The 10,841-nt window shown below is 40.4% G+C and overlaps 1 long non-coding RNA gene across 1 annotated transcript; it reads right to left on the minus strand.

Annotated features, from left to right (window-relative positions):
- Nucleotides 1-413: 413 nt before the first annotated feature.
- On the minus strand, nucleotides 414-10,833 carry LOC100936582 (uncharacterized). The gene is made up of 3 exons (XR_008526478.2): nucleotides 10,578-10,833; nucleotides 1,589-1,710; nucleotides 414-1,299 (listed from the first exon to the last, which is right to left on the minus strand). It is a non-coding gene; the product is annotated as an uncharacterized LOC100936582 (long non-coding RNA).
- Between the last annotated feature and the right edge of the window lie 8 nt (nucleotides 10,834-10,841).

Raw genomic sequence — 10,841 nt, forward strand, 5'->3', positions numbered from 1 at the left:
TAACCTCTGAGGAAGGTCTCATTATGACTCCAGCTCCACAGGAAAGAAACGGGGTTCTGAGAGTTCAAATTATTTGCCCAAACTTACATAGCTAGAACTAGGATTTGAACCCAGGCAGCCCATCTCGGAACCCAGCTTCCTGGCTAACACTAACATTCTATAGCATACGTAGCAGATGGTAAATAAATATCTAGATCCTTCCCTTGTTCAACAGTTGCTGGTGGTTAAGGGAGAGAGGCCCCTATCGTGGCCACAGATGACTATGGATCACAGGAAGGGTCAGCCTTACCCCTCCTGACCCCCCAGTCATGCTTTCTATTCAATGCTCTCACATACAGCACCTCACCTAATGCTTACAACAAAACCATGAAGTGGGTAAAATCATCCCTGTTTTCGCAGCTTAGGAAAGAGGGCTCAAAGACTTTAACTCACAAAAGGAGAACTAGTTAGGTGGCAGGGTTGGAACTCTGTTCCCCCAACAATAAGTCCAGGACTCTTTCCCCTTCACTCTCACGACCTCATATCTAATGCTCTGGGAGAGGAAAGAGGGTAGAAGGGGTGTCCAAAGACAACTACTTTGAGGTCGAAATTGGACTCTTTCTTAAGGACATAAGACTATCATTTGGAGAAGGGGCCCCTGGTAAATCCACTATTGCCATGGCTGTGGTACATGAACCACAGTGGGTTGTCATACATCTGAACATGTTAGAACAAACCATAATACAGGGCAATATCCCTTCCATTTTCCCCTCCCTTTTCATGTAAATAATTATGCAAAGTCAAATTCTTCCCTCTTTTTTCTTTCCAGGTCTCAGCTCAGTTATTTCCACCCCAGCAATCTCTTTCTCACACCCCACAAGCATGTACTTGTTAATCCTCTTCCACCTTTTATTAACCATTATCCAGTTACTCAAGTAAATCTTTCTCTTTCTGACAGCCTTTGTTCCATTTATAAACTCCAAAACAACTCCATTACAGTTGACAAGCACAAAAGTACTATTCATCATATACCTAAATTAAGGGAAAGACCAGCCATTTACCTTGAACCGTTCTAGGCTCAGAGAACAATACCATGTACCATCCTAGATGGTGATCAGATGTCCCCTTCACAATCTTCTCAGACGGTTCAGGTGCTTCTTTATCCTAAGCTGGTGAAACTGTGGTGTACAGTGGTTAATGTGCCTGTGGTTGGTCCAAATCCCAGTTCCACTACTCAGTAGCTGTATAATTTGGAGCAGCTATTTAGCCTTTGCCCCAATTTCCTTATCTGTGAAGAGGGATCATAAAGGAATCTGCCTCCTAGGGTTATACGAATTAAAAGGGTTAATTAATATAAGCACTTAAGAATGGTCAGGAACAAGGCAAGAGCAAAATAAACATAGGTTCTATTTTTTCAAACATGAACATTCAATATTTAAAGAGCTTTTCAATGGGCGGACATGGTGGCTCGCACCTGCAATCCCAGCACTTTCAGAGGCTGAGGCAGGTGGATCACTTGAGGTCAGGGGTTCGAGACCAGCCTGGCCAGCATGGTGAAACTCTGTCTCTACTAAAAATACAAAAATTAGTCAGGCATGGTGGTGCGTACCTGTAGTCCCAGCTACTTGGGAGGCTGTGGCATGAGAATTGCTTGAATCCAGGAAGTGGAAGTTGCAATGAGCCCAGATGACACCACTGCACTCTAGCCTGGGCGACAGAGCAAGACTCTGTCTGAAAGAAAAAAAAAGGTTTTTAAATTTTTACTCTTAAAAAATACTATTACAACCTTAAAAAAAAAAAAACATACTTTTAACTGCAAATACAGTGTTTCAGTCATATAATCAATTAATTATATACCTTTACTAGGTAACCAAAAGACCTGACTGCCACTCATAATATTGTTTCTACAGTAAATTTATTTGAGTTCAGGAATTTATTTACAAATGAAATTTTGAAGCACAGTTTACCTGGAAGATAGAATGTTTATATTAAATATCCAAAAGTGTATAAATCTATATCTTATTTGATTTGCCAGAAAGTCCTTTACATTTTGAAAGAGAATTTACTTCCTAAGCAATTCATCTGTTTCTGTTATCACAGCTGCTATGGATCAGGTACTCCTGGAAAATATAAATTAGAGGGTGAAGGAGCCTGGGATCTTTTCCATTGTTCACATGGTCTGGTTTTTGCAACCAGACTCACAGGTGCTGTAAAACACTGCATTTATATAAAATAATTAGGCTTTACCATCTGCACTGGCTAGAGAGCTCAGTTTCCCGAAGATAAGTTACTCAGCTGAGGGGCTTGACTCCAGATGGGTAGAGCACAAAAAGCAATCAAGTTAGACTTACAAGAAAGCTTCCCCTGCCTGCTAATTCCTTTTTATCTTTCCAAATAAGGAAACACCATTTTTTTGCCTTGCAGACTTGAAGTTCTATTTTGTTTTATTTATTTATTTATTTAGAGATACGGTCACTCTATCACCTAGGCTGGAGTGCAATGGCACCATCGTGGTGCACTACCACTTCGAACCCCTGGGCTCAAGCAATCCTCCTGCCTCAGCCTCCCAAATAGCTGTAACTACAGGTGCACACCACTGTGTCGGGCTAAATTTTTTATTTTTGGTAGAAGTGGGGCCTCCCTTAATGATCTGTTATTTTGGAATTAACAGTAACAACAGAATATTTGTTGGTAAGGTTGCCAGATTTAGCTAAGGAAATTACAGATCTCTCAGTTAAATCTGAATTTCAGAAAAATAAGGAAGACTTTTTTAGTGTATGCACTACATATTGCATGAGACATATGAATAAAGTATTCCTTGTTTATCTGAAACTTAGATTTGACTGGCCATGCTACTTAATCTGGTTACCCTGTTTGTTGAAAGTCAATTACTTCTTTATGAAAAAAAAAAAATAGAGTCAGGGTCTCACTATGTTGCCCAGGTTGGTCTTGAACTCCTGGGCTCAAGCGATCTTCCATCTCAGCCTCCCAAAATGCTAGGATTACAGGAATGAGCCACTGTGCTTGGCCTAGAAGTGAATTACTTCTAAACATATTACTGCTGTCTCTTTCTGTCCCTGTGTCTCTCTCTCTCCTCTCTCTCACTCTCTCTCATTCTCTCTCTCACACACACACACACACAGATTTTCATACTTTGAAGAAATACATACATTTTGTAAACAAAGCACACCAATTTGTATTTACCTTCAAGGTTTAGGAAACTGGTTGAATTCAGGAACTACCAATAATTCTCATTTATATTGAAATTGGGGAATAAATCTATAATCTCATGTAATCATATTCTATCACTTACTCAGTTCTGTACAATTATAGAAATGAGCTACAGACTTGAATTTTTATTTTAAATACATTTATGTTCTCCTTTCTCAAAAATTAAATGGAATCTGTTGTCTCAAAACAATTTAATATGATAAAATACTGCCACCTGGAGATCAGAGGCAGGTATGACTAAGATGAACCTGATTTCCAATTCTGGAATACGAAATGTGAGTTATGTTGACACTTGATTTAATGACACCATTCTGCCACTTGCTATCATATGAATCTAATTTTTCCTCATTTATTCATTCATTTAATGAACATTTGCTAAGTTTCTGTTACATGCCAGACACTATGCTAAGCTTTGAGAATATAAAGATGTATATGACCTACTTCCTTCGAGTGGTTTGTCATTTTCCCATTCAACTTGGACTTAGTCTAAGCTCCTGCTTCATCTGACACAGTTCAGTTTTTGGACTTCCTTATTGTTACACACATTTCATCTTCAATCTCCACGAAATGTCCCAAAGATGTGGAACACAGCCCCTTTTCTTTGATTATCATAATGATTCATTCATGACAAGCTGTGAGCTTAGAGAGGATTCATTTTGATGTCTGGGAGCATGGGGGATGTGTGTGCATGTGTGTGTGTGTTGGTGTGTCCATTTACAGTAACATTAACAGTTGCAAATTGAATAATAGATTTTCTTTCTCTTTTTAAAGTCTTCCTCCTTCCTACCACTTTGACAGGCTTTTCTCCCTCTGCCCCCAACCTTTTTTTTTTTTTTTTTTTTGGCTATCTCTTAGCAACAATCCAAACCCCCAAACTCACCCCAGTGAACAATTCTTCCAACTTTATTATACAGAATAATTCAACGTTCTCAATCTCATATCCTTAAACTCAGCCTCCTGCCCACCTGTGCACATCCAACTCTCAGACAACACAATGGGTCTTCTACCTAGAGTCTCATCCCTTCTCTTGCTCCTATATTTAATATTTCCCCACTGACAGGAATTATGCCAATTTCTTAAAATTCAGTGGTAGCAGTTTGGATTTTAAATAAATACTTTAAAATAGAGATATAAACGAAGTGTTATGGAAGCTTTTCCTTTGCTTCCCTTCCTCCTTCCCTCTCTTTCTTCTCCTTCTTTCCTTTCTTCTTTCTCGCCTCCCTTCCTTCCTCTTCCTCTGCTATATTGTAAGCTATCTCTACATATATTTCTTAGCAGTCTTGTGGTTCTCCATGATAATACTGCTGAATTTGGACTAAAATTCAAGAAAAAGAGAGAAAACTGAAGGAAGGGTTGTAATGCACTACTGCCAGTTTGCTTACCCATGATATCCTTTGCTGTCTGGTTAAGTCTGTAACACAAACTTTCTTCTAAAGCTGGAGTGTTCCTATGGCAAGAACCAAGAACCTGGAGACAGGGTATTGGGAGAATGAATCATCTTCCTATCTTGCTGATAATCATCCCCTAATCCTGTTTACTCTCGGCCTTAAAAAGGAAGTCTGAACTTGAAATTGGATTAAAAGTAAATTTTGTAGAATCATAACTGAAACCATCCCAAATATTACGTTTTTTTTGTTTTGTTTTTTGTTTTTGTTTTGTTTTTTTTTGTTTTTTTTTTAAAGAACCAATCAGTCAATGACTCCCCTAAGCTTTAGGATGGGTTCCTTCTTCAAACCACTTGGCAGAAAGGCCGGTGTAGCCAGAATTGCTCTGCTAAGAAAAAAACAGCACTTGCCTGGGCAGTAGTGATGCCATCTGATTAGCATTATGACTGGACCTACTTTGGTTTAAAGAGGGGTTGCTGGAATCACTTTACTTTCAGAAATAAAATCAGAAAGCTTCATTCATTCCTACCTCATTTATTGAGCACCTACTTTATGTCATGTTCTTTGCAATGTGCTTAGGATACAAAAATCAAATAAAACATATTTGCCCTCAAGGAAGTTATAGCCTAGTGATGAAGGCAAGTTTATAAAAAACCATATATGTAGGAATGTTGTAAATGTCTGTCCATATAACTTTTTTTTTTTTTGAGACGGAGTCTCGCACTGTCACCAGGCTGGAGTGCAGTGGCACAATCTCGGCTCACTGCAACCTCCGCCTCCCATGTTTAAGCGATTCTGCTGCCTCAGCCTCCCAAGTAGCTGGGACTACAGGCATGTGCCACCACGCCCAGTTAATTTTTGTATTTTTAGTAGAGACATGGTTTCACCATGTTGGCCAGGATGGTCTCCATCTCTTGACCTTGTGATCTGCCTGCCTCAGCCTCCCAAAGTGCTGGGATTACAGGCATGAGCCACTGCACCTGGCCCATATAACTTTTAAAGTCTGATTTTGGCCCTTGTTTTTCCAAAGCCATTAACAACAACAATAACAAAATACTTAAATTGGTAAGAGCCTCTGTGTTCATTTTTGGGCCTCTCACTAATGCTTAAGATGTACAGCCTAGAGGCTGGGCACGGTGGCTCATGCCTGTAATCCCAGCATTTTGGGAGGCTGAGGCGGGGGTATCACGAAGTCAGGAGATGGAGACCTTCCTGGCCAACATGGTAAAACTCCATCTTTACTAAAAATACAAAAATTAGCTGGGTGTGGTGGCACCTGCCTGTAATCCCAGATACTCAGGAGGCTGAGGCACGAGAATCGCTTGAACCTGGGAGGTGGAGGTTGCAGTGAGCAAAGATCCTGCCACTGCACTCCAGCCTGGTGACAGAGTGAGACTCTGTCTCAAAAAAAAAAAAAAGTGTACAGCCTGGAGTAGACAAGAGACGGGGTTTCCCCCAACTCCTGGTCTGGTGCACTTTCCATGACACCATACCATGCTCCTCCAGAAATGGTGGCTCCCAGCTCTTCACCAAGTGGTTCTTCCTTTCACTATTAACAGTTCCCAAAAGGCTTGCTCATCTACAATAGCACAGCTCCCTGAAGGCCTTCAGTGCTGGATAGTTCAGATCCAATCTCTTGGCACCCTTTTTAGCGGGTGCCTCAAAGAAGGAATCCTACCAGGTTTTATAATAGTAGTCATAGTACAGCATGGCTTTTGAAATAACTTATTTTTTCAGGTCTGAGCTGTAAAGCAAGCCTATATAACACCACACTGTGGCCCATTTCTCTTAACTGGCCTTCCTGTTTCCATTCTTCTACAGAATAATCTTTTAAAAATGTAACTTAGACCATGTCATGCCTTAAAACTCTCCAATGCCTATTGCTGTGCTTAGGGGAAAAAATACAGATTTCTTATATTGGTTTAAAAAACCCTTCCTGACCTGACCCTCTGGCAACCTTGGGGACTTCATCTCATACTACTTCTCCTTGTCCCCCTCCACTCCAGACCACTACGCTGGCATTCTTTCAGTTCCGTGAACATGCCAAGCTCATTTCTGCTTTATGACTTCTTATCTTTTTTCTTAGCTGTTTCCTGAGCCAGACATGCAAAGAAACATTAAGCAGTTACTATCTCGGCCAAGGCATTCTGGCATCAGGGGAAATGGAAGTGGAGGCACACTTAGAAAATGATGGATAGGCTTCTGGGTAAAAACAAACAAAAACAAGAAACAAACTAAAAACACCTCTTCCCTGTAAGAACCGCAAAGGACAATACAGGAATGACTGTGCTTCAGGCACTGAGAGTATCCATTTGCTTTGAGATACCTGCCTTCCCCTTTAGAGCAGCAGTCCCCAATCTTTTTGGCACCAGGGACCGGTTTTGTGGAAGACAATCTTTCCATGGATGGGGAGGGGTGGGGGTTGGGGACGAAACTGAAACTGCTCCACCTGAGATGGTCAGGCTTACGTCAGATTCTCATAAGGAGCGCCGCCCACCTAGGTCCCTCGCATGCGCAGTTCACATTAGGGCTCGTGCTCCTATGAGAATCTCATGCCATGGCTGATCTGACAGTAGGTGGGAGCTCAGGTGGTAATGCTCCCTCACTGGCCGCTCACCTCCTGCTGTGTGGCCCAGTTCCTAACAGGCCACGGACTAGTTCCAGTCTACAGCTGGAGGCTGGGGACTCCTGCTTTCATAGCACCCCAACTTTCTGAAGGGAAAGGACAATGCATGTTTGTAGCTCAACTAATGAGGCTGTACAGGAGAGACTTCCAAACCCATTCATCACCTGAGGACCTTACAGAAAGAGAGGTTCCTGACTCAAGTAAACTGTGAAAAAAGTTATGACAATTCTGATTCGAATGGACATTTGAATACTTACTGAATATTTAATAACATTAATCATTCATTGCTGCTTAGGAATCATAAAGGCATTGTGGTGAAGTCTTTAAAAATTTTAATCTTTTAGCAATCTATATTAAAATATTAGGGATTAAATTATATCTGAGATTTACTTCAACATAATACTAGAGACTGAAAAATGTCAGAAGAGGGGCTCTTTTTTTTTACAGGTTTCATCTGAATACATATTTATCAGATCAATATTACAGGTTATCACATTATCTACTACATACAGCTTTGCAAGACAGAAATCACAGTTTTCTGACCAAGGTATGAAATGATTGCATTGAATATACAATGTACAAGGACAATGACAGTTTCCGGGTGATTTACTTCTAGCTGCACTTGTGGGTGTGTTTACATGTGTCCATGTGAATCACCTGAGATTATGATATCAAAAATTTATAAGTATAAATTCGGTTATAACTTTCTTCTCAAATGCCTGTTTCTTTTCTTATCCTCATAGCACCCTAAAAAACAACATAACAAAAATTCCATTCCACAAAGGATCAGGGTCAACATCACTGATAACAAGTATAATCGACATCATTGGCCAGGGGTTAATGGCTGGATGAGGGATTCATTATAGTCTTCTGTCTTCCTCAGTATATGTTTGAAATTTTCCATAAGACAAATATTTTTTTAAATAGAGATTTCTGGGCCCCCAGCAGATTTTTCTCTCAATGGCTCTCCACTGCCACTACTAGGAAATTCACCAGCAGTACTCCTCCTTACCTACCTATGCTATACAATGTATGAGTACTGGGAGGCAGGGAAAGGGTCTTGTTAATCAAAGCTCCCATCCTCTAAATATAATCCTCAGGAAGACAGTATCTGATTGGAGTAATTTGTACGAGGTCTGCATTTAACAGTTAATCCAAAGAATGGATGTTTACAGTTTAAAGGAATTAAAGGAAAATCTAGAAAATCTGAAAGATCATTTCTCTCAGGGAGGAACTCTAGATTTTAAAGAAATCACACTTGAAATTGTACCTCTACAACAACTCTATCTCACGTCACTCTGTCCCTAGCCCAGTACAATTCACCACACTAACCCTCTGCTTCCTCAAACATGTTAAAGTTCATTTTGCCTAATGGCCTGCATTTCAGCCGTATGTTCTATTCAAGGATGCTTCTTTTCTTCTCCTTCTCCTTCTTATTTTTTTTTTATTTTTTTGAGACAGGGTCTCATTTTGTAACCCAGGCAGGAGCAGTGACATGATCATGGCTCACTGCAGCCTTGACCTCCTGGGTTCAGGTGATCCTCCCACCTCAGCCACCCAAGTAGCTGGGACTACAGGCCTGCATCACCATGCCCAGCTAATTTTTGTATTTTTTGTAAAGACAGGGTTTTGCTATGTTGCCCAGGCTGGTCTCCAACTCTTAGGTTCAAGCTGTTTGTCTGCCTCAGCCTCCCAAAGTGCTGGATTACAGGCAAAAGCCAACGTGCCTGGCACTCAAGGACTCTTTTTCCTCAGATCATTCCATGGCTGGCTCATGCACTTTATTCATATCTCTACCTCAAAGCTGCATTTTCGGGAAGGCCTTGCCTGATACTTCTCCTTCAGTACAAACTACTTTTGACCTTAAGCTGTTATTTCAGGACTCTCATCTGACTAAATGAAACTATTTTATTTGCATACTAATTTATTGTCAGTCTCTTATATCGGGAATGTAAGATCTCTGACTATAAAGCTCTTGTACCTTTTGTTGACAGATGCATCCTGACCTCCTATCACAGAGTGTGGCTAAAATAGGGACTTAAAATAGGTATTCAAAACCTGAATACCTATTTCTGAATACCTGAAATATGTACATTTAGAAGGGTACTTTCCTGTGTCCCTACATCATGTTGGAGGTTGTAAACACAAACGCTACAGGGCTCAGATGGTACTAAAGACAAAGAAAAACTAGATATTACTTGAACTGAGGTAAAGGAGGCTGATGCTTTTCAGCTTGAACCATTGTTGCCGGGCTACAACGCAGATCTAACGTAGTCAGATCTTCCCATTAATTCATGGGATGCCACAGATCCATTGTTTTTATTCTTTCAATTTTAGCTGTTAGCAACCAATTTGAAAAAAAAAAAAGTAGCATGTGAATCACCAGTTGCAAGCTCTGTTCATACAAATAAGACAATTCGAGATTAATTGAAAGGAGAAACTGGGAAAAGATATTGAGCAGACTGTACAGTAGTGTTTGTAATGGTGAAAAATGGGAAACAACCTAAACATCCATCACTATGGGAATTCCCAAATAATTTGTGACAAATCTATCTGATAAAGTCTAGCTATATTTATCAATGTGGATAGCTCTCAAAAACATAGAATTTGGTGAAAAAATCAAGTTGCAGATCAATACACAAAATATAATAGCATTCATGTAAAACTTCAAATGCCCCAAACCATTCCACATATTGTTTATAATACATAGTAATAGTTTAAATATAGAAACCTACATTGGCAAGACACATATCAAATTCACGATCCTGGTTGCCTCTCTGAGGGTGGTAGTAGAGTGAGACTGAGAATAGGGAACATCTGCTTTATCTGTAATGCCCCATTTCTTTCATTCATAAATCTGTTCGTTCTGGATAGTGGGTGCGTTAAGTATTTACTCTGTGCTTTTCTTTTTAAAACATTTCAATAGTTTTTTTTTTTTTTTTTTTTTAATGGCGGGTGGCGGAAGAACATCCTATCCTAGAAGCCAAGAGACTGGGGTTGTCTTTGCTCTGCCTTTTCTGGCATGGATACAATCTCTAGATATGGTTTCCCCGTTAGCTAATGCGGGGGGTGGTATGTGGTGTTCCTCCAGAGTTCCTTCAATCTAATGACCTGTGAATCTAAAACCTTCCCACCTCCCACTCCCACACCGGGAAGGCTACCCAGACCAGGCAATGAAACGTGCATTTCTTCCCTAATTTAAGATAGATCTCTTTCTCTCAGCCTGCAATTCCTTCTCCAGAGGCTTTAAGTATAGTGGAAGTAGAACTATCTTTGACGACAGAGAGACACCTGCATCAATTAGCCTTTCTGAGCCTCAAATTCCCCATTTGTAAAACAGAGATTATAACACCTACCCATAAAATTGTAGAGAGGTTTAAATATACCGTTATGTGTAGGGCCCGAACAGAGTAGCTATTAATAGTGGTAACAGACTCTCAATTAGGGGCTCAAGCATCTTGGTTGCTAAACAGAATCACGGTCGCTGAACAGAATCACACTCTTCACGCCGCCTTGGAGCCAAAGTTAGTTTAGCCGCGAGAAGTCCGGGCAACCAATCGGAAACAACCAAGGAACAGTTCCATGACGACACTCTTGTTCCGCCTTCGGATGTGCTCGAA

The sequence above is a fragment of the Pongo abelii genome, chromosome 5, assembly GCF_028885655.2.
Source record: "Pongo abelii isolate AG06213 chromosome 5, NHGRI_mPonAbe1-v2.0_pri, whole genome shotgun sequence".
Lineage (NCBI taxonomy): Eukaryota > Metazoa > Chordata > Mammalia > Primates > Hominidae > Pongo > Pongo abelii.